The sequence below is a fragment of the Myotis myotis genome, unplaced genomic scaffold (genome assembly GCF_014108235.1).
Source record: "Myotis myotis isolate mMyoMyo1 unplaced genomic scaffold, mMyoMyo1.p scaffold_m19_p_1, whole genome shotgun sequence".
Classification (NCBI taxonomy): Eukaryota; Metazoa; Chordata; class Mammalia; order Chiroptera; family Vespertilionidae; genus Myotis; species Myotis myotis.
Window position 1 is genome coordinate 59,014,461 of NW_023416313.1, and position 25,501 is coordinate 59,039,961.

Here is a 25,501-nt window from a genome sequence, read left to right on the forward strand (position 1 = left end):
TTTGCTCACCTTCTTGGCACTATGTGTTTTAACCAAGGTCTCCTCTCTGAGAAAGGTTGTTTCCCCAGGTAGGGATTTTTTCCCTGAAGTCAGGGAGGGGATAAAACTCCTTAACTAAGTGCCAGGTGGGTAGTTAATCACTTTAACTACAAACAATCATGCTTAAGCTACATAATCTTTACTCCCTGGAATGGAGATAAGAAACGCCCTAACCTTTGGAATAGAGATTGATAGGATTGAATCAACTGGTATAAATACAGATGTAACAAGACAGCAAGAGGCAGAACTTAGAATACAGAGCTTTACACAGAACTAAGAAGACAGAACCTACACAGAACCTACAGACAGAAGAACTTCGCTGGAGAGAACATGGCAAAAGATCCTGGACTGAACCTGACTACAGAAATTGGCAAGAGAACCTGACTAGAACCTGGTGACTGAACCTGGCTGGAGAACCTGGACAGAACCTGGCTGGAGAACCTAGCGAGGGAACATGGCTACAGAACCTGGCTGGAGAACCTGGAGAACCTAGCAAGAGAACGTGGACACAGACCCTGGCAGGAGATCCTAAGCAGAACCTCTCTGGAGATCCAGACCAGAACTTGGCTGGAGATCCTGGCTAGGCTGCTGATCAACTGAACACTGTCTTCGTGTCATTCCTTCTTCGCCGACTCCGTCCACACCTTTGGGGACCCCTGGACCTGCTGGGGCTGGACCCCGGCAACTTCTCAACAATGGGTGTTATAGCAGAACGAACAGACCGTCCTGGTTCTTTCAGCCCTCCTTGCAGCTGAGAATGGCCACAGGACCTGGTTTCATCTAATGAGCTCAGGAGACTCTGCTGAGATTGCCCTAAGCAGAGCCCCGTGCCTCCCTTCCCTACATTTGCACTTCCTCACATGAGGATACAGCACTTGGAGCAACTGCCACAATTTGATAACCATGAAGAGAGACATTGCTGTCACACTAAAGATGGTAAAGAAGTAATTAAACAGGCTGGGTCCTTGATGACATCATCAAGACCCTGAAACAGCCCAGGAACTACTTATCTCCAGCTATAATTTTTAAGCCACTTTTGTCATACTCTTTACTGGAAGCTGAAAGCACACTAGTCCCCTCGCTTGCATTTCCCATACAGCATACGCATACCCACTGGATTCATCTCCTAGGGCTGCTGTAACAAAATGCCACAGACTAGGTGCCTTAAGCCATAGTTAAATTTCTATTTTGGACTTTAAATTTAGTCCAAAATCAGGGTGTGGAAAGAGTTGGTTCCTTCTGAGATCTGAGATAGAAGGAGCTGCACCAGGCCTCTCTCGTTGGCTTGTAGATGGCTATCTTCTCCTTATGACTCTTCACACCGTCTTCCCTCTGTGCCAGTGTCTGTGTCCAAATGTCCCCGACTTATAAACACACCCCAAGGACCTCATTTTAACCTGATTACCTCATATGAATTTGGGGGAGACACTATCCATTCCATTATACCCACATAATATTCTTGAAATCTGGAGGAATTTATTTCTTTTTCACATCTCTTTGTGAGATATCAGTTACACAGGTCCACAAACCCTTACCTGACAACCTGAGGCCAGAGGTATTTGGAAATTTAGAATTTTCACAATTTATATATAGTGCCATTATGTTTATAAAATTGAGAAAATTCTCCCCGGTGAGGTCAGGATGGCCCCGGTGAGGTTGAAATGGCCCCGATGAGGTTGAAACAGCCCTGGTGAGGTTGAGACGGCCATGGTGAGGCCGAAACGGCCCCGGTGAAGTCGGAATGGCCCTGGTGAGGATGAGATGGCCCCAGTGAGGTTGGGACGGCCCCAGTGAGGTTGAAACGGCCCCAGTGAGGTAGGGATAGCCCCGGTGAGGTAGGGATGACCCCAGTGAGGTCAGGACGGCCCCGGTGAGGTCAAGACGGCCCTGGTGAGGATGAAACGGCCCCGGTGAGGTTGGGACAGCTCCAGTGAGGTTGGGACAGATAATGGGGACCAGTATAGACTGATGAACAGGGGTAGATACAGAGGCAGAGCAGCATTGAACAGACTGTCAAACTACAGTGGGAAGCCTGGGGAGGGTTTGGGGGGCTGGTTAAGAGATCAACTGAAGGACTTATATGCATGCATATAAGAATAACCAATGGACACAAGACACTAGGGGGCAGGGGAGGCTGGGGGAATGTCAAGGGGGAGGGGGGGAAAGGAGACATATGTAATTCCCTTTATTAACCTTCGGTCGAGAATAGGTTTGTATATTTTCAGAAAACAACTTCAAGAGCATGTGGATTCCTGCAACAGAGAGGAATTCTCAGGAATTCTCCAGCCATGAAGACAAGAGGAAAAACAATCCAGGGATGGAAGACGCTGAAGACGCCTTGCCATGCTAGCAGTCAACAGCTGTGTGTCACTGCAGGTTGCCCAGGATCAAACCAGAGAAATTCGGACCTGCATTGTCACCATTTGTCCACCATCCAGAACTGAAATATCATTGCTGAGATGTACACATAAGGAACTGTCGGACATTGAAACTTGGACTCTTTGTAATACTTCAAGAAATAAAAATTATTTTTAAAAAAATTGAGAAAATTCTAACTATATATAGTTATTATATATATATATATATATATATATATATATATATATATATATATATATATATATATATATATATATATAAAAATATATATATTATTCCAGAAGGGTCTGGAGCAATATCCCATAATCAATCATATTAACATTCTTGCTGTAAACAAATAGTATTACATGAGAGAAAGTCTATGAAGAATTTCACCGTAATTCAGGTCAGAATTTGTCACCAAAGGAATTAAGAAGAGATGTTTATTTTAATTATTTTTAAATTTCAGAATGCAAATAAGGTATTTGGGACCTGAGTTGCGTACTCTTATCACATAGAACCTTCCTTAGCCAAGTTAGTAAGTCTGTCCATCCTTGTTTCCCTGAGCTTTTTGTTCCTCTTCTTTCTTGTCACTGGTTATCCCAGTGTTTATTTTTGTTGTTGTTAATACTCACCCGAGGATATGCTTTCCCCAATGAAATGATTTTTAGAGAGAGTAGAAGGGAAGGAGAGAGAAAGGGGGAGAGAGAGAAATATCGATGTGAGAGAGACACATTGATTGGTTGCCTACGAACCCTGACTGGGCACAAGGATTGAACCTGCAACCCAGGTACGTGCCCTTGAACAGGAATCAAACCTGAGACCTTGTGGTACATGGGCTGAGGCTTTCACTACTGAGCATACTGGTCAGGGCCCAGTACCTAGTTTTATTTTTCTTCTTTTCCTCAACCTGGACTAGTTTTACAGAAATAGTTTACTTTTCATGTTGTCACCATAACTAATCTTTATAAGACAATTTAAATGGACACATCTCTACATCCCTTATTATCTTTAATAAAAAGGCCATTGCCTTTGCTCAAAGCCTAAGAATCACTTCTGAATTTTGTCCACACAGCCAGGGCTTCAACAAAATGAGAAACTGACATTCAATCTATAGATACCCTACATTTATTCATTCATTGAACAATTATATTTCAAGCACTTATCATGAGAGAGGAACTGTTCTAGGCAGTTGGCATGCACTAGTGAACAAAGCAGAAAAAGATTCCTGTATCCCTGGGACATGTGTTCTAGGAAGAAAGGAAGCTGGATATGAAAAGACTTCCAAAAACTCTTTTAAATACCATGAATTAATACTGTAAATTGAGTTAGCAGAATCCAACATAGCTAGGACATGGAATTCAAAAAACAATTACGTTCAATAATTTATAAGTCCGATTCTCAGAACCTGTTAAGATATTTTTGTGGTAGGAATTTATTCTGGGTTACTGCCACTTAGAGAGCTTCTGTGATTGCTCACAATCAAAGGAAAGGATGTTTCCAGCCCATCTCATTCTCCAGAGCCCATTGAAATTCTGCAAGGGAAATATCACTCTAGGTGCCTGTTGAAATGAGTTTCATAGGACCCTCCCTCACACAGTCTGATTAATGTGCAGCCAAGGTTATTCTTATTAAGTAGATGATCCTGGGAATCAAACTTTGAATGTTCTTCCAATTGTTGTTTCCCTCTAAGATAACTACTAATACATATTAAACTATATTTCCTGGAGGGAGGCCAGAGTTGCCTTTTTGCCCCCACACTACAGCATTAGAGCCTGTGATTAGTTTCTTGCCATGAAATGCAAATACTTTATAGCACTTTTTTCTCATCTGTGGCATCTATTCTCAATCCCTGATGCTAATAAGGGGAAGATAGATTTCCACATCAGCTTTTAATGGAAATATCATCTTACTCTTAAAAAGAGCAAAGTAGCAGGCCCTGGCTGCGTGGCTCAGTTGGTTGGAGCATTGTACCATACACCAAAAGGTTGCCAGTAAGGTTTGTTTCCCGGTCGGGGCACATACCCAGGTTACAGGTTTGCTCCCCATTCGGGGTGTGTAAGGGAAGCAACTAATCAATGTTTTTCTCTCTCTCTCAAAAAATATTGAAAAATCAATAAACATATCCTCCAGGAGAATTAAAAAAAAAAAAAAAAAGTAAAGTACCAGGCTAACTGATGGTGTTCACTGGAGAATTCTATCATTTAAAGAAGAATTCACATCAATGCCTCCCACATTCTTCCAAAAAAATTGAAGAGAAGGGAACACATCCAAACTCATTCAAATAAGCCAGAATTACACTGATACAAAGCCAGCACAGGCACTACAAGAAACAAACAAACAAATTATAGATCAACTAGAGGCCTGGTGCACAGGTGGGGTCCAGCCGCCCATGCCAATGGGGGCTGATCGGGGCTGGGCCAGTGTGGGAGGGGCCACAGGAGGTTGGCCAGCCGGCCCCCACCCCTGATCGGCCAGGGGGAGGGGCCACAGGCCAGTTGGAAGGGGACAATTGGGCCAGTTGGCCGCTGCAGTGCACGTCATAGCGACAGTCGTTCCAGTCTTTCCTATTGTTCCAGTAGCTTGGCTTTTATAGATATAGATATCTCCTGTGAATATAGATGCAAAAATTCTCAACATTATACTAGCAAATCAAATTTAGCAACATATTAAAAGGATTATAAACAATGACAAGGTGGGATTTTGCCTTGGAATGTGAGGATGGTTCAGCACCACATTTACAGTATGAGGGAAAGACTACATGATCATAACAGATATAGAACGATATTTGATAAAATTCAATGCCTTTTCATGATTAAAAAGACACCAATAAACTAGGAATAGAAGAAAACTTCTACAATGTGACAAAGGCAGTATATGAAAAAAACCCATAGCTAACATGAAACTCAGTGGTAAAAGACTGAAATCTTTTCTCCTAAAACCACAAATGAGATCAAGATGCCTGCTTTTATAACTTTTATTCAAGGTGGTAAATCCACAACTATTTATATATTTTACTGTTGGTTAATAAAATAGCATCAATAAAATAAGTTTTAAAACATTTTTATTAAAATTATTTTTAGTTCATAGAAAAAAATTATTTTGCAAATAATTTTAATAGAAGTATTTTCTACATCTTCTAATATAATGAAATCCACTGGTTAGCAATAAGTATCTCAAATATTATGTAATTTTAATTACTTCTCTTTCAAAAATGTTCTAGTTTGGATAAAAAATTACTTGGTAACCCTAGTCATAAATATTCTCCTCTTCAATTGTAGTAGATAATGCCAATTTTTTTCCCAAGATGATTGGTATATGAAAGTTCCAGTAGCTAGGAGCAACAGATTTTTTTATTGTCATTCTTTTCTAAATTTGTAGGGATATGTCATTATAGTTCTGATTTGCATTTCTATATTACTAATAAGTTAAACATCTTACCATTTGTTTATCGCCATTTGGATGGCTCTTTTATAAATGCCAAGGCTACTATACATTTTTCATTTGGGCTGTCTTCCTTTTTCTTAATTATGTCTAGGATCTCTTTATATATCTTTGAAATTGAGCATTCTAAAGGTTGTATTTATTGCAAAAATATTCTCCTACTCTGATCAATAAAAGTTATTAGTTTTAATATAATTCAGTTTATTGATCCTTTCCTTTACATTTGTGCTTTTTGTATCTTTTCCAAATAGTCTTCTCCTACTCATAATCACTAAGATAGTCTTCTTAATTATCTTGTAGAAACATTATTGTTCTTTCTCTCTAAATCTATAATACATCTGAGATACATTTTTGTATATGGTGTATGAGTCTAGTATCATTTTGTTTTTCAGCTTGATACCCAGTTGTAGCATTACTTATTTTTTTTAATTGTCTTCTCCCTGCAATGCCATAGTTGTTGTAAGTCAGATGTCTTAATATAAGTCTGTTTGGGGACTATATATTTATTTCATTCATGTATATGTAAATTCTTGCACCAATAACACATTGTCACTTTAGAGTAAGTCTTTCTATCTAATAAAGCAAGTCCTTTCTCCTTATTTTTGCTCATGAGTATGTAATCTGTGCCCTCAGAATTTCCATATGTATCTTAGAGTCATCTTTTCAATTCTACCAAACACCCTCTTTGAAATGATAATAATGTGGCTGATAATGGCAATGTCAACTATGTTTGATTCCATGAGTTTATAATGATGCTCCATTGATTATCTTTGAAGGACACTAGGGCACCAACCCATTATCTTGAAAGCTTTTAAGTAAAGGAAAAGAATCAAGTATTTAACCTCCCTTTCCTATGTGAACTGTACCTAAAAGTAACCAAGAAATTGATGAAAGTTTTTATATAAGTGTTGCAGCCAGTAAAAGAAGGAATTGTTAAAGAATTAGGATATCACCATTTTGTAACCCTTAAAGAATTAATACTCTTCAGTGGCTTCTAACATCATAGAAAGGACACCTCCAGTCATGGTGTACCTCTTGATAGAAGTACATACTGCCACCTATACTAGTAAAGTACTCTCGTGAAGGGTCAAATATGAATCTGATCAAGGCTTTAACAATTTATAGGGAATGTAGTAGGCAGAGGACTGTTAAAAGACATCACAGGAATCAATTAGCATATTCCAGATTGTTAACATTCTACTGGACCAGTTCCTTCAACAAATAATTTATGTGAGGGGTGCGGGGATTAAGAGACATGTCTGCTGGGAAATTACTCTCCATGGGTTTCCTGTGTTAGCAGACATTAACTACCTTTTGGTTCTACACTACTTTTAAAAGACGTTTTTATAGTAAACAAACTTGGAAGATAGAGATAGTTTGTCCCTTCAGAGCAAAGCACAGGTTTGCTTTCTGTCTATTATAATGAAGATAATGTCTCCCTCAAGGCTGGCAGGATTCTGACAGTCCATTCCAAAAGAGTGGAGTTTCCTAAGCTTGGGTTTCTTCACCTGTGACACTAACCCACTATGTGCAGCATTCATCTGGCCACTCCACTCTTTCCTCTATGCCTGGGGAGCAAAATAACCCAGCACTAAGATGAAGCATATATTGCTTACTGTACCATGAGTAATAAAGTCCGTTGTCTCTGATTCTTGTGTCTTCTGCTAGAACTGTTACATGAATTTATGGAACCTTGTTAGCATGCAAGTAGGGTAACATCTCAGACTCTTCACAATCTTTTGGCAATATAGATCAATTGAAATGGACAGACCTAATTTGGATCTTGTGAAGAAAATAATTCATAAAACATTTTAGAAACTTGAATACTGATAGGATATTTGATGATATAAGGACAAATCATTTATTTTCTAGAAGAAACCATGCTATTGTGGTTATGTTTAAAATGGTATGTCCTTTAAAGATAATTTGATGTTAGTTAGAGTCCCTTTGAAAACAACTTTTTAAAAAATGTTTTATTTATTTTAAGAGAGAAAGGAAGGGAGAGGGAGAGAAAGAGAGAAATATCTATGTAAGAGAGAAACATCAATCAGCTAACTCATGCACACTTTCTCCTGGAGATCAAGCCCAAAACCTGGGCATGCGCTCTGACCAGGAATTGAACCAGGGACCTCTCAGTGCACAGGACGACACCCAACCAACTGAGCCACAGCAGCCAGGGCTGGAACAACTTTTATCAGATTAAGAAAGTTACCTTCTTTTCTTAGCTTGCTAAGTATTTTTATTTTAAATGAAATTTGAACTTAATCAGATGATTTTTCTACATCTGGTGAAATGATTGTATCATTTTTCTTTTTGATCTTGTTTTACTAAATTATATTAATTGATCTTCAAATGTTAAGCAATTTGTATTTCTGAATTAAATTCATATTGGTTGTGGTATATTATCATTAGTGCATATTACTGAATTTAGTTTGTAATATTTAGTTTCTTACAATTATAGTCATAAGTGTGATTGGCATATGATTTTCCTTTTAAGATCCTTTAGGCTTTGGTATCAAGGTTACAACATCCTCCTTAAACAAGATGGATAATGTTTCCTCTGTCTGTATTCCTTGAAGCAGTTTTGGTAACACCAGCATTAATTCTTTCTTAAATATTTGGAAGAAATCACCCCATGAAAGCAACTGGACCTGCATTTGCTTTGTGGGAAGGTTTCTGTCAAGTCAAGCAGTTCCTAAGCAACAGTGACTATGTGCCACACTTCTGTAGGTCCACTGTTGTTCGGTAAGCAAACAACAAGCTCAAATGGATTTTGACAGTTTATTATCATGACACAGCAGGCAGCACGAGCCCCTTCCTCTAACTCCCAAGGGAGTGATAAAGAGGCTGGCCCAAGGGGCCGCTACGCACACTATGACTTGTGTCACAGCTGAAGGAATATTGACCTTAGGAAACACTATCTTTTTAAGGGACTGCTAGCAAACCTGACCAAACTTTGCTCTGCAGAGAGACATTTTTTTCCTGGTCAGGAAACAAATCTCCTTTGATCTCTCTCTATGGAGAGACACTATCCCCAGCTTCCAAAAACGTCCTTGTAAAGATAACCTTGCTGTAGAAAGCCTGGGAGAATCTCCTCCCAACAATTTCTATTTATGGATTCAGTTACATAACTATTCAGATTCCTATCTCTTGTCATTTGTGAGTTTGTTTTCATTTGTGAGTTTTTGAAAGAGTTTCTCTGTCTTTTTTCAAATCAATTTTCATAAAATTGTTCATAACACCTGAATGTCTGCAGAATTTATGTTTTATTCGAGATAGTGGTTATTTATATTATCTCTCTTTTTTCTTAACTAGTTTTTCTGGAGGTTTATAAATGTTAGTAGTCTTCTCCAAAATGTTTGTGTCTCCTCTTTGCTTTTTTAAAAAAATAATACCATTAATTTCTGCTATCATTACTTTATTTTATTTGGAATTTTACTTTTTATTTTTACTCTCCTTTTTTTAATTTATTGAGATGGGTGCTCACGTTATTGAATGTCAATCTTTCTTTTTTAATAAATGCATTTAATGCTGTAAAGGTCTCTTTAAACATAACTTTAGCTGCATTCCACAGGGCTTTTAAATTTTGGTAAAAGGCACATAATATAAAATTTACTATATTAAACATTTTTAAGTGTACAGTACAGTTAAGTATACGCACATTGTTGTGCAGCAGATATCGAGAGCTTTTTCATCTTGCAAAACTGAAACTATATGCCCATTGAACATTGTATAACAAATCCCTTTCCCCCCTTGCTTCTGGTAACCCACTCATTTATTTATTTATTTATTTATTTGTATGTTTATTTAAATTTATTTGTTGTTGAGAATATTACAGATATCTCCCAATTTTTCCCCTTTGCCCAGGAAATGGAAGAAGTCCTGAGAATTCACAATAATCTTTGAGAGAGCTTCGGACATTATTGAAGGCTACAGGGACCTTTGGATGGCAAAGGGGTTCAAACACAAAAAACTGTGTCATTCTTTTCAGTTCCTTAACTGTTCTTTTTCTTACCTATTTTTATTCTTTTGTTTAAAGTTCATGCTAATTTTAAACTGTGATGCAAGCATAATTATAAAAGCAAGGCAAAGCTAGAGGTAACAGAGGAAACTGGGAGGCTATGAATTCTATCAATGGAAAGAAAAGATGTTTCTAGATCTGTTTTTATCAGTTTTAAAAAAATCTTTATTATTGAGAGTATTACAGATTCCCTCCTCCCCCCCTTCCCTTTGCCTCCCTCCACTTGGTTCCCACCCCACCCCAGGCTTTCACAACCTATTGTTTGTGTCCACAGGTAATGCATATATGCATATAAATTCTTTAGTTAATTTCTTCCTGTCCCCCCACCCCCTTCCCTCTGAGATTCATCAATCTGTTCCATGCCTCTGGTTCTATTATATTCATCAGTTTATTTTGTTCATTAGATTCCTTGTTTGTTTATAGATTCAATTGTTGATAGATACATTTTTATTGCCATTGTATTGTTCATATTTCTCCTTCTTCTTCTCCTTCTTCCTTTCCTTCTTCTCCTTCTCCTTCTCCTTCTCCCTTCCCCCTTCCCCCTTCCCCCTTCCCCTTCCCCTTTCCCCCTTCCCCCTTCCCCCTTTCTTCTTCTTCTTCTTCTTCTTCTTCTTCTTCTTCTTCTTCTTCTTCTTCTTCTTCTTCTTCTTCTTCTTCTTCTTTCTTCTCTTCCTCTTCATCAAGAATACCTTCAGCATTTCTTATATTACTGGTTTGGTAGTGATGAACTCCTTTAGCTTTTTCTTGTCTGGGAAGCTCTTTATCTGACCTTCATTTCTAAATGATAGTTTTTCTGGGTAGAGTAATCTTGGTTGTATGTCCTTTTTTTTTTATCACTTTGAATATTTCTTGCCACTCCCTTCTGGCCTGCAAAGTTTTTGTTGAGAAATTAGCTGACACTCTTATGGGTGCTCCCTTGTAGGTAACTAACTACCAATATTCACATTACGGGGGTGCCAGAAGAAGAAAAAAGGAGAGCAAGATATTGAAAATCTATTTGAAGAAATAATGACAGAAAACTTCCTCTACCTGGTGAAAGAAATACACTTACAAGTCCAGGAAGCACAGAGAGTCTCAAACAAGATCAACCCAAAGAGGCCCACACCAAGACACATCAATTAAAATGATAAAGGTTAAAGACAAAGAGAGTTCCATTTTTAGTCTTCTGAGGTAGCTCCATACTGTTCTCCACAGTGGCTGCACCAGTCTGCATTCCCACCAGCAGTGCAGAAGGGTTCCTTTTTCTCCACATCCTCTCCAACACTTGTTGTTTGTTGATTTGTTGATGATAGCCATTCTGACAGGTGTGAGATGATAACGCATTGTCATTTTGATTTGCATCTCTCGTATAATTAGTGACTTTGAGCAGGTTTTCATATGTCTTTCGGCCTTCTGTATGTCCTCTTTCGAAAAGTGTCTATCTAGGTCCGTTGCCCGTTTGACCCAGTGATCCCACTACTAGGAATATATCCCAAGAAACCAGAAACGCCAATCAGAAAGGATATATGCACCCCTATGTTCATAGCAGCACAATTCACCATAGCTAAGATTTGGAAACAGCCTAAGTGCCCATCAGCAGATGAGTGGATTAGAAAACTGTGGTACATATACACAATGGAATACTATGCTGCGGTAAAAAAAAAGGAACTCTTGCCTTTTGCAACAGCATGGATGGAACTGGAGAGCATTATGCTTAGTGAAATAAGCCAGTCAGAGAAAGATAAATACCACATGATCTCACTCATTTGTGGATTATAGAGAACAACATAGACTGATGAAAAGGGACAGACTCAAAGACTGAGAAACAGCAATCAGGCTATCAATCCCCAGAAGGAAAGTAGGGGAGGGCGGGGGTAAGGGGAAGAGATCAACCGAAGGACTTGTATACATGTATATAAGCCATACCAATGGACATGGACAACAGGGGGATGGGAGCATGAGTGTGTGTGGGGGGGAGGTTGGGGGTTAATGGGGGGGATGAGGACACATTTGTAATACCTTAACTAATAATAAAAAATAAAAAATAAAAAAAATAACTCTCTCAAAAAAAAAAAAAAAAGACAAAGAGAGAATTTTAAAAGCAGCAAGAGAAAAGCAGTTGTTTCTATCAGTTTTGATAAGCCAAGTTATTTTAGCATGTAATAGTAAAGTCTTCTTATAGCTTTATTACTAAATTCCTTTGGGAAAAATAACTTTATTCTTACTACTTTTCTAGTTCTAAGCACCTTTACTCATTGGAACATCTGAGTTCCTCAATTTCTTATACTTTGAGACTTATTAGAAATGTAATTTACCTTATAGTGGAACAGACTACCAACTACAGCAGTGCACATTGTATTGGAAGTAATAGGATAACTATCAAACCCCTTTAGAAATTATTTGAAGCTGTACAGAAGAAATCCAAAATAGGCCTAAAAATGTTTAAACATTTCCACCAGAATAGTCAGACTGGCAAAAATAGTATGTGACTTGACCAGAGAAATAAAAAATTGGCATACATATACTTGAAAAAAAAGAATAAGACTTTTACAAAACTGAATAAGCCACACATAAGAACAAAATCTAGAAGATATTAATATAAATATATAAATATACTAGCTCTTTTCTTTCTACTTGCAAAATAATTCATTAAAAAATTTTTCTTTGTAATAAAATTGTTCTGCTAACATAATATTTATCACTAAAGATTTAATTCAATGTTTACCTGCTGTGTTCCAGGAAATACACATTCTATTTGATGTTTATAGGAATCTCATAAAAGTACAGTAATTCCACTTAACAAAAAAGATACATTCTCAAAAATGCATCTTTGGGTGATTTCATCATTGTATAAACATCAGAGTGTAGTTACACAAAGCTAGATGGTATAGCCTACTACACACCTAGGCTATATGGTATACCACCATTACAGATATGGTTCCTCATTGATTAAAATATTGTGAAGCAGTATGTGACTGTATTTCCTATGCTAATCAGTTTGGGTAGATGTGCATATTAAAGGCCCTGGGAAGTCTACAGTAAAGAGACATGCTTAATTCAGTATTTAACAGCAATTTTGACCACCAAATCATGGAACACTTCTAACATCTTATTGAATTATTCAGCACAAATAGTAATTTAACATCAGAAAACAATCATTTCCAAAACTCAAAATGGGCTAAGAAGATAGGAGAATGACATTATTGTTCCAGGAGTTTGGGGTCTGATGTAAATCGGGCATTTATCTCTCATGGCATTTCATCTTCCATGGCATCTTTATACTCAGGAAATCAGATGGATCCTTCCTGGTATGTGGATATCAGAAGAAGCAGGAGCTGACTTTGTCACTAATAATTGTAAAACCTCAAGAAATTTAAAACCTCTGAGTGTCTATTACAAAAATTAAAACCTAGTTATCAGCAAATTCACATTCTAATAAGAAGGGAGATAGAAAGATAGATAGGATTTTATAGGTATAAAATAAATAGATCCAGAGACACAGAAGCATGGAACAGACTGACAAATCTCAGAGGGGTGAGGGTCAGGAAGAGATTAACCAAAGAAATTATATATGCACTAGGGGCTCAGTGCACAAATTCTTACACCTTGAAAGGTACTGTGGGCCATGAAGCTGCAGTGGGTACAGGGGCAGGTCTTGGCCCATCCTCTGTGCCCCCGCCAAGCCTCTCCCACAGCAGTCCCTGGTCCCCTGTCTTCCAGCAGCTCCGCTCCTACCGCTGCCACTCCCCTGCACTGATAGCTCCGGACCCACTCACACCGCCTGCCGGCACAGAGTGATTAGGGCCGGTGCCAGCAGCAGGTGAGAGCAGGGCCAGTGCCGTCAGCAGGTATGAGTGGTGGCTGCTGCCCTGATTGCCCCTCAGGAGCAGGGGGAGGTGGAGAAGCTCTCAGGGGTGATCGGGACCAGCAACCACTGCTCACTCCCACTGATGATACTGAGAGATCAAGACCTACACTGGGCGCCAGCAGTGGGTGCAAGCTTCAGCTGCCAGCCTCAATCGTCCCTCAGGAGCAGGGGGAGGTGGAGAAGCCCTGAGGGCCGATCGGCAGCTGTTGTGAGTGCCCAGCAGTACCACAGCATGTGGGAGCAAAGAATTTTCAGTTACCACGAGAGGCTCGCCCTGATGACAGCGACCAGCACCCAGCCTTGGTCTGGCACCTCCACTCACCTGCTCCACCATCCCACTGCGGCCGATGCCCGCCATGTTCTGTGCTCTGCCGCATGCTGCCGACACCCCCTGGTGGTCAGTACATGTCATAGTGGCTGGTTGTTCGGTTGTTCAATTGTTCCACCATTCCATCTATTTGCATATTAGGGTTTTATATATATAGACAACCCATGGACACAGACAAAAGTGCAGTGAAAGCCTGGGGGTGGAGGTAAGATAAAGGGGGTTATTGGGGGCAAAGGGGGACATCTGTAATACTTTCCACAATAAAGATATATAAAAAAGAAAAATAAACAAGATAATATTAGTAAGTGGTAAGTTCTATGAAAAGAATTATATAGGATACTGTGATAATGTTTGGATAACTACTTTTGATTGACTTGCTAGAGAAAAACTCTCTGAGGAGATGACATTTACACTGATATTTGAACTATAGGCTGGCAGATCTTTGTGATGATGGTCTCATGCAAAGCAGTGAGGGAACTTAAAGTTTCTGAGTACAATGGAGGAGGGGAAGGTGATAAGAGATCAGCTTGGAGTAGGAGGCAGAAACCAGATCAAGTATGGCTTTGCACATCATGCTATTTGGGTTTTATTTTAAGTACCATGAAAAGCCACTGGAATGTTCCAAACATGGAAGTAATGGGATCTACCCAACGTATGTCATAGAAGAGTTGTAAAGATCAAATGAAGTATTATATAGGAATCAGCCAGGGTCCCAGCAGGATATACTCAGACCAGGTAATCTGAGAAGAATTTTTAAGATACTATTTGCCACGAATAGGTTTTTATGGAACAAACTAGAAATAGTTTAGTACTATTTAGTACTAATAGTTTAGTACTCATGGCTACTAATCAAGGAAACCCATTACCTCCTAAGACTGAAGGGAGTGATTTTCTAAACCTAGAGGAGGTAGTTATGAAGAGAATTCCAAATGAAAAGAGCTGTGACCTTCAGGAAGTAAGCACAGCCAACCTGCAGCTCTAGAGGAAGTAAGCACAGCCAACCTGCAGCTCTACAAAAGGAACAGACTACAACTCACTCTTCTCTACCTCCAACTGGATGACTCTTTTTGCCTCTCACCATTCATTCTTGCCCTTTGCCTTGGTGAAAAATTGTGTCCCAAATGAACCATATCATCAAGGTCAATTCAGCCATGTCATCTCTTGCAACCTAAAATGTTAAGAACCAGCTGTGCTCTTTTTAAAGGGAGCGAGAGGAAACATGGGGGAAAGAAACAATTGTCATAAGACAAAGCTGTTCTGTAACTGGTCTCTGCTTCTGTAACTGATCACTAAGCCTAAGCTGTTAGCCTAAGCTGTGACCTACTTCCAATCCCCATTCCATGTTTTCCTTATTCTCTTAAAGCACATTGGTGGGATGGGTTCTTAATCTGGTTGCCTGAATCAAAGCTTTAGTCTTATATGAGCTGATACCTTTGGTGGTCCTATCTTGACTGTTGCCATAGTTTCTATTTCCAAGGGCCATAGTAATAGAGTCCTAAGTAGCTAAGAGCCCCACTTGGGTTCCAGAAATAGTCTTCCTCATGCTCACTGTATAACAATAATTCAATTTCTCCTTGATAATCAGAATTAACACCCCAGCCAGTACAATAGCTTGTCTATACTTCATTAGCCTAAAATGGCCAGTGGGCAGTCTCCCCTTCTAATTCAGTGGAACTATTATTACATTCCCAAACTAATAGATGTCTTCCTCCAGTACTATAAACCTACTCAGACCAAGGTTATAGAAAAATTTCCCCAAATAAATATTTCATAAAATACTTGGAAAGTTCACTCTCACCTCCAGCATTGAGAAAGATGGCACCTTTTATTGGCCACTGGTTAAAGGCATATACTGCATCCTGTAGACAGCACCTGTCCTCATAGGATTTATCTATGGGTGGTGCCAAAAGTGAGCCTTCAGATGCCATTCAATGGTTCCAGGAAATGGACCTGAACATCATGAATTGTGTCATATTGGGAGCTCAACAATGGCCTCTGCTATAGGCTGATTAGACACACAGTGATGGTGTTGACAAATCAGCCTTGGTGACAGTGTGCCCATGTTGATAAGCCTTATGCATAACCTCCATTCCTGCTATCTTACCTACTGTATATTCCTCCATTGACCAATCATATGAATGGTTAGAAAAAGAGAGGCTGACTGACATCCCTAGGAGTGATAATCTTATCCACTCAATTATTAAAAGCACTTGTTTACTACTGGAATACCCTCTAATGGGTGTTTATATGGGGCACATATTCTCGCACCCTGCCCATGCTGCGAGTCCCATCCACATACCTCGCCTCCATATTGTCACCAATCTTCCTATTTTGTTTTTCTAAAACTTTAACTGCTGCCCTATCTGGTTTATGGAAATCCATACTTCAGGCTATTTCTCCTTCCACATTAAGTGGACAACCAGATGATTGCCCAAAGTTCTGCCCATGAGAAAACTTCTTTTATCACTGTGCCACCCTAAGTGAGGCTGTAACTCAGCAGCTATCCATTTCTATTTGATGCCCACATGCTATCCATTCATAAACCATGTCCATTCTTTTTCCCCATCCTTCATCCTGGCGACAGAGAATTCCCCATGAAACTATAGGTCTACTCTGAGGAAAAGGCAGGAAAGCAGTAAGAGTAGCTTCCCGGGGGGGGGGGGGGGGGTTGCTGTTTATTTGTGCCTTTGCCTTTTCTTGGACATGTCTCATATATATCATTTTCATTTTACACTAGGATTTTATGTACATTTCTAAATTTATGGTGCAGGGATTACATAACACCCAGTTCACAATGAGCAGGTAGGGTCACATTCACTGACATTTAAAGGCCTGGTGTTCAGTCTTTGCCAGGCCCAGTGGCAAGCTGAAAGGTGTTTTTCAAGTGGAGAATAGCTGTCAGAAGAGGCCAAGTTGTCCAAACACCTAAAGGTCTGCACTGTGAGCTCGCCAGAAGCTCTGTACAACCTCTCTGTCTGAAACAAATGTTTAGCACCATTGGGTCTCATAGGTCATAACCATGAGCAGCACAGACTTGCTGAAAAGCCTTGGTTGTTTTTCTTGCTCTAAGCTCTACTCAAAACTGTCAGAGTTATAGATTTTTCAACCAATGGTAGGACCAGCATTCCATTATGTGGTATATGCAGCCTCCCAGATCCAAAGAAACTTGCAAAATATATGCCTCCTTCTTTATAGTGTGCTATGCAAGGCACAGAAACTTACATCTCAATTCAGAAGAGCTATTACCAATATGACCAAGGTGACTGGCTACCCAGAAACCTTGCCTATGTGACAGATCCTTGAAATTGGCAGGGTTTTTCGCTCACACCCTGGCACTGTGTATCTGATGAAGGTATGTAGGTGCTTGATGTTACTGCTCACTAGATCCAATTAACATAATTTCATCAAAGTAATGCGCTAGCATAATGTGCCCCAGAATACCAAGATGATCAAGTTCCCTCCAAAACACATTATAACAGAGATGAAGTTGAGTTGATATAGATAGTGCTTAGGCAAATCAGTATGCTGTTCTCCCTGCTACTTGAGAGCAAACTATGTCTTATTAATTTAGCTGACAGAGTTGTCAAGAAGCATTTACTAGCTCAATAGCTCTACACCAGGCCAGGGGCTATGTTTATACGCTGCTCTGGTGAAGATACCACACCCGAAACTGTTAATTGCAACTGCATTACTATCTTATTATGTCTTTGATAATCTACAGCTATTGATAAATGGTAAAATAAAATCTTAATTAATTCCCCCCACTGCTAAATAAACTCATTAGCAAAAGATTGAGAAGGTCATTTCTTCAAATAGAAATTATACCTGGCCTCTCTTTTCTGAATGCTGGACTCTTGCCCAGGGAGGTGTTAACGTTTTGTGGAGTTAAGGGCTAGAATAAGAAGAAAGTAAATTGTCCAATTAGTAGTTGGTGGGGGTTCTTGAGCTTTGAGGTTAAAGGGAGGTGTGGTCTCACTCCAGGAAAGTTGGATTCCATGAGTTTAAAAGGATGGGCAGGTGGCAATTTCCATAAGAATCAGAGCTCTGTATCCTACTCAGAGAAGCACCCTTGGAAATTGCCAGACCCAGACCTCTGAATAGAGTGGCAGCATGAATCAGAATCAAGCCAGTAAGCACCCTCACCTCATGCAGTGAAGGTACTGATGGCCACGCTTGGCACAGAGAAGCCAGTGGAGTTGCCCACTTGAGAATGTTCATAAGAGCTTGAACAATGCCTGGCTGGCGTGGCTCAGGGTTGAACATTGACCTGTGAACCAGGAGGTCATGGTTCGAATCCTGGTCAGGGCACATGCCCAGGTTGTGGGCTCTATCCCATTGATGTTTCTATCTCCCTCTCCCTTCCTCTCTGAAATCAATAAAAATATTTTTAATAATAATAATAATAAATTTTTAAAAGAACTTAAACAAGTATTTCAGTGGTGACAAGAATGGACCCATGCCAGGGGCTGATTCTTGTACAATCCCAAGAGAAAAGAAAGAAAAGTCCATGAAAAAGTATTGGATTTGGCTGACCCACTATGCAGGCGGCCTGTGGCTGAGACAAATTGCATTTATTCAGCAAGATTATTAAAGGTATTTTTGTTCTAGTGAATGTTTATAAAGCACGCCAAAGCCTTGAAATAAAAGTACACAGAATGCTGAAGCCTAGCCATATTCTAATATGAGTGCAAACCTGTGGGGGCTGACGCAGAAGTGAACTTACACAAGAGACCACCCTTCGTTTCCTTCTCTGCAAGCCTGTCATTCTTGCTTTCACACTGCTTCCTTACACGTCTTTTCATAATAGTCTTAACAGTCAGACCAACATACCACCTTGTCTAAAAGGCCCTACTGTTGGAAGACTGCACTTAAAGAAGCTGTGCCTGGCTCCTCACATCCTTCTGATAGAAAGTCAACAAAATTTTATTTTAACAAGAACTAAAACTAAAATTTTTGTATAAGGCTTTCACAAGAAATGTGGTTTTTTTAATCACTCTTGCTATAAAAATAGTGCTGCTCAATGCATCAGTTCTTAATTAAATGCAGACTTCTCAACACACTTAGAAAAGTAGAATAATTTGACGAAGGTCTGTGGCTTTTTACATTATTCTAGCCTTGGCACAACAAAGGCATTCCCTGCTGGCTTCTTCCCGGTTGCATAATGGCTGAAAAACTCTCAAGAAATTTTTCTACAGCCTGAAGTTGGAAGCTATGCTTCGCTGGATTTTTAAAACAATCTTTAAAATGCCCAGCATTACATCTTTTTGGCATAGTGAATGATTCCATTAGCAAAACAAATGGCACCTTATTTAACTCAATAGATATTACATTTGAAATCTATCTGTCTGTCCACACTCTCTTCTTAGGGATTGAAATAATACAAATCTATGGAGAATTTTTCTTGTTCTGGACAAATGAATACTTAGCACAAGCATATAAAAATATAGAATTTTCCAAAAAATAATTTTATAAAAAGTGTTTTATTTAACTTGTACTTCAAGATAGTCATGGGAATCCAAACACATGTAAGTCATGGCCCCAAACTATTTGGGATCCATGGCCTTCCACAAAAATATGAAAATCTGGTGTCAATGTCATTACATGGTACATGTTGGGATATTCAGAGATTTACTAGTAAAAGAAAAAGGGCGGCCCTAGCTGCTTTTGCTCCATGGATAGAGCATTGGCCCAAGGACTGAAGGGTCCCGGGTTTGATTCTGATCAAGGCACGTACCTTGGTTGCAGATTAGGGAGGCAACTGATCAATGTGTCTCTCTTACATTGATGTTTCCCACTCTCTCTTTCCCCTTCTCTTCCCCCCCTCCCCAAAAAAAAAGAAAAAGAAAAGGGGGGGGGCTGGAAATGCCAAAATAACCTTTGTAAACACAGTCTCTATAATTTACTCCTATTTGTTTTCACTTTTCCACTGTGGCCTAATAATGGATGTAACAGGGCCTGGACACATCATTCACCAACACGACAGGTGAAGGTTTTTCCATCAACATGAGCTCATACATCATCCAGCGGGAGCTCACCACTTTCTACGTCTATGATCTTCCCCCAGAAAATTTATTTTAAACTATTAAAATATTTTACTCTGGTGACTTCTGCTGATCATAGATGTTTGGGACATCTGGAAATAGCATTATCTAGGGCAGTGGTCGGCAAACTGCGGCTCCCGAGCCACATGCGGCTCTTTGGCCCCTTGAGTGTGGCTCTTCCACAAATACCGACTTCTAGGCATGGGCCACGAAGTTTCAATCGCACTCCACGTGCAAGCCCGCACGTGGTATTTTGTGGAAGAGCCACACTCAAGGGGCCAAAGAGCCGCATGTGGCTCGCGAGACGCAGTTTGCCGACCGCTGATCTAGGGTATTTTCCAGAAAAGCTGGAGGTCCAGTCCTGGGTACCTCTGAGACATGTTTGTTCCTTAATACATGTATAGCTTTTGTGAGGAGTCAATAGTCCAGGCTGGTCCTCTGGGACAACAACACATTAAAACTGCCCATAAGTGAAGGGTATTTCTCCCAGACCTGTAGCCAATGTTTAAAACTTTTCTTGTTTTCCTTCAGCCCAGATGTGAAGGACTGTATATTGCAAATGGAAAAGTACCACTACAAACAGCACCATGGAAAACATTGGCAGAGGAGCTGCTGAGACCACTACTAAGGGAACTGAGTGACCAGAGGTAAGACGAGAGCCGGGGGGACGTTTCTATAATTGCTTTCATTAAATGAACTTAAATTGGTCAAACATGTTAGGATCAGAACCAGATGCATCAACCCTGGCTTTTCTACCAAGAAATGAGATCCTCAGCGTTTACTTTGGTGCTAACAATATAAAATGTACCTTCAGTAGATGGATACAGGCTATTTCCTGCCTTTCAGTTCTCTTCTCTGCAGTACTGTTGTTAAAAAGTGCAGTGTGTTATTATCTTCGTGTTCAATATAGTTTATTGAATTGTATCTTCACATAATGTAATTTTTAATAACAGCTATGCTTAATAACCAGTTTGCAAAATTCCTGGAAATGTAACGATCAACTCTCATGAACCAGCAGGAGTCAGCTTCAGCACATCACTGTTCACCCCATCCTGTTTTTACATTATAACAGCTCTTAGTATGATTGACTTCAATGGTTTGTTTAATTGTCTGTCTTCCCTGATAGACTTTGTACCTGATGAAGACAGACTCCTCTACCCTTGCTAGTGAGCTATCACCGTGGCTGCCATATAGTGCTCCAGAAATATGCATTGTGTAAACAAGTGAAATGGAAAAATGAATGTCATGGGTATCAGGGCTGGGTCACTTTCAGCCCTTCGATGGGAGGCATGCCAAAGTCACACAGTAAGAAGAGCACATGGGACGTGAGATACTGTTACAGCCATCTCTGGACATTACAGTCTGTGACACAGAAGAACCACACGGGTATGCTACACACAGAGAAAACATCTCGGCCATATTTAACCTGTTTCAGTAATGATGACATTCATTGAGCCTTTACCATGTTCTGGCACCTGTTAAGTGCTTTACATGCCTTATTATTTAATCTTCGTAACATTTTCTTAAGGTTAGAAGCAACTAATTTCTCTACTTTCCAGAAGAGGAAACCAAGTTTCAGATAAATTAAAGTAACTTGTTGTGGAAAATCTCTGCCAAATCTAAGAGTATCATTAAGATACAATGAAACTTTAATAAACCAAAACAATAAAAAATATCCAATTGATAAAAATGAAGAGTTCTTACATATTTAAAAATTACATAATTAGAAAAAATAGAAATAATAAAAACACTTATTTTTATGTTTTATTGTTTTGTTTTGTTAAAATCCTGCTCAGAAATGATGTGATGTGTTGATAACTAATCCTTTCAGAGTCCTCACTTTTTACATCTACAGGCAGGTATCATGATAAGTATTTAGAAAAACAAAATCACTTTTCAAAAACCTCCCTTAGTTACAATTCCCCATTTCCTAAGCACTGGAATTAGCCATGGTTTCCCCTTATCTTTATTTGGAGTAGACATTCTCGCTGGCGTTTTTTATTCCAATGATCATACAACATAAAAATAAGTGGAAAATCCGTAACCGGTTTGGCTCAGTGGATAGAGCGTCGGCCTGCGAACTGAAACGTCCCAGGTTTGATTCTGGTCAAGGGCATGTACCTTGGTTGCAGGCACATCCCCAGTAGGGGGCGTGCAGAAGGCAGCTGATCGATGCTTCTCTCTCATCAATGTTTCTAACTCTCTATCTCTCTCCCTTCCTCTCTGTAAAAAATTAATAAAATATATTTTTTTAAAAATAAGTGGAAAATATGGAGAAACTGGACCTTTCACTCTAACTGATAAATGTTTTAGGGAGATAATCACATTCCTTTATTCTGTTGAACTTTTACTTCAGGGAGTTCTGTTAGAAACCATGCCCATAAAAAGGGAATTTAATATTTCTAGCCCAGTCTACTCTTATCCTTAGGATAATATGTACAGGAAGAACGATTCATAGGAAAACATTTTGTTCAGAAAGTACTCTCTCCTTTTACGCAAACTGCCTGAAGTATAAAAATCGTCATGTGGACTTTGATGCTGGGAGCCGGTCCATCCTTGCTGTTTCAAGGGACCTGGCATATATGGCATACTGTTCTTAATATGTTTGCTCACCTTCTTGGCACTATGTGTTTTAACCAAGGTCTCCTCTCTGAGAAAGGTTGTTTCCCCAGGTAGGGATTTTCCCCTGAAGTTAGGGAGGGAATAAAACCTCTTAACTAAGTGCCAGGCGGGTAATTAATCACTTTAACTACGAACAATCATGCTTAAGCTACATAATCTTTACTCCCTGGAATGGAGATAAGAAACGCCCTAACCTTTGGAATAGAGATTGATAGGATTGGAGTCAACTGGTATAAATACAGATGTAATAAGACAAGAGAAGACAGAACCTACACACAGAACTTAGAAGACAGAACCCACACAGAACCTACAGACAGAAGAACTTTGCTGGAAAGAACATGGCAAAAGATCCTGGACTGAACCTGACTACAGAAATTGACAAAAGAACCTGACTAGAACCTGGTTACTGAACCTGGCTGGAGAACCTGGACAGAACCTGGCTGGAGAACCTAGCGAGGGAACATGGCTACAGAACCTGGCTGGAGAACCTGGAGAACCTAGCAAGAGAACATGGACACAGAACCTAGCTGGAGATCCTAAGCAGAACCTCTCTGGAGATCCAGACCAGAACTTGGCTGGAGATCCTGGCTGGAGATTCTGGCTAGGCTGCTGATCAACTGAACGCTGTCTCCGTGTCCTTCCTTTTTCGCCGACTCCGTCCACACCTTTGGGGACCCCTGGACCTGCTGGGGTTGGACCCTGGCACTTTGACATGTTATCCAACTTTACTATTTCTTATAAAATTTTCACTGTAAGCAGTGAATCATTTAAGCATATGATACCTAAAATTTCTGAAACAAACATTAACTTAAATGGAACTCTGAGTCCTGTGGAGTGGGAATGTCTTTAAGACTTGGGGTTTCTTAGTAAAAAAAAAAATCAGATAAATCCTTGATCATGTACTACTTTTGTGTCTGGGAAATAAGAGCAATATAAAGGTAATGTTTATGTGAGAGCACACTCAGCAAACAGTAATATTTATATTGGCACCAAGTTATGGGATGACCTATAGGAGATATATCATCTCATTAGCAGAGTTCTCTTTAATCCTCATCCAAGCAGAATTCATTGGGTCCTCATTTGTTTATACTGTACTAGAGGCCCAGTGCACAAATTTGTGTATGGCTGGGGTCTGGCCGCCCCAAGTGATAGAGGCCGATTGGGGCCAGGCTGGCAGAGGGGAGGGGACATGGGAGGTTGACCAGCCGGCCCCACCCCTGATTGGGGTGGGGGGGGCTAATCAGGACCCCGATCAGGCCAGTGGCCATTGCAGTGTGTGTCAGTCATAGTGACCAATCATTCTGGTTGTTCTGTCATTCCAGTCGCTTAGCTTTTATATATATAGATCACTATTTTATCTCAATGCATTGCACAGTGATCAATTAAAATCCTCACTATGCCTCTTACCATTGTACAGCCCTGGGATAGTACTGAGCATTTTCGTGCCTCCATTTTCTTATTAGAACAATGAGAATGATAAGATACTTCTCTCATAAAATTGTCATGTCATTTATGCATTCAATAAAAATTTACCACTGGATTATATTGTGTTTCTCTTTCCCACCATGATTAGTAAAGAAAAAAAGGAATTCAGAAGAACCAAATAATATCAAGTAGTTAACTTGAATACCTATAACACAGTTACTTCTTATAGAGAGGTAGATCCAAAAATTCTATTCCTATTAACATTTAATTGGGCCTTAGTGATATATGCTAAAAAATGCATAAAAGACAATATCATCACAATCAAAGGTTTTGTTCCTGAACCACCCTTCTCCCTGTCTATGTTTATTTTCTTTGGCCCCTAAAGCCATCTTGTTTTAGTCTCTTAACTTTCCTACAGGGCTTTTCATCTTGCTTCACTTTTTGAACTATTTCTTGGTTCATGAATATTGCAATTCTTTCTCAAAATGTTCACTAGCTTGTTGCTTCCTGGAATGATGCCTCAAAAATTTACTCTCCTTTGGCATTGACCCAGGACTCCTTTCTTTCTCCCACCAACTGCTGTGCATGTCCTTCCTCCTGCTGCGTATGACTCCCCTGACTGGCATGACCCAGTTCTCTCCTAAACAGGACATCATCAACATGTAAACTGACATCAATGAGGGTTGAGAGGAAAAATGCAAAATTAATAAGAGTAATCTCAGAGAATTGTGAAATTAGGGAAAATCCCCCCCCCAATATTTTTTAATTTTTAAAAAGGAAAAAAGGAGCATAAATAAGGATAGACCTTTCAGTATCCAACTATTTTAAGACAAAGGACAAAGAATGTTGAGAATTCTAAATTCTTGTGAGAGTTTAAAAAGCAGAAGTCTCATATCTGCCATTCTGTGCAGTGAAAAGAGCAGGAACATTAGGACCCGTCAGATCTGGGTCAAATTCATATTTTGTCACTAAATAGCATGAGACTGAGGCCTTAAACAAAGGCCTTTACCTCTAACCTCTCATCTATATAGTATGTTTAATAATGCCTACCTTGCAGGATAGTTGTAAAGATGAAAGATAATGTAGATCAGTTTGCTCATAAAGATTGCTTGAGTAAGTGCTGAGTGTGCCCTTGGATTGAAAAAGAAGTCCCCCAAAGAATGAAGGAGGAGCTGTAAGGATGGGAAAGATTGGGGAAGGAGAGACATAAAGAGTCAGGTACGTTTTTTGGCTAATCAAAATAAGGTAGCAGTTATGCACTGGATATGTTTTGTTTAAAAAAAATCCTGAGACTGATATATTAGCAGCTGTCAAGATATTGCCTCTCCTCTCTGAATTAATACCTCTATGAGTTCTTATTGTAATTCAAATGAGTA

General features: G+C 39.6%; 1 long non-coding RNA gene across 1 annotated transcript in view; it reads left to right on the forward strand.

The window, feature by feature from the left end:
• LOC118654691 overlaps window positions 1-25,501 on the forward strand; it is a 42,773-nt gene that overhangs the window by 11,458 nt on the left and 5,814 nt on the right. The window contains exon 2 of the long non-coding RNA XR_004967031.1: window positions 20,610-20,725. This is a non-coding gene — a long non-coding RNA (uncharacterized LOC118654691). The remainder of the gene's footprint in view (window positions 1-20,609; window positions 20,726-25,501) is intronic.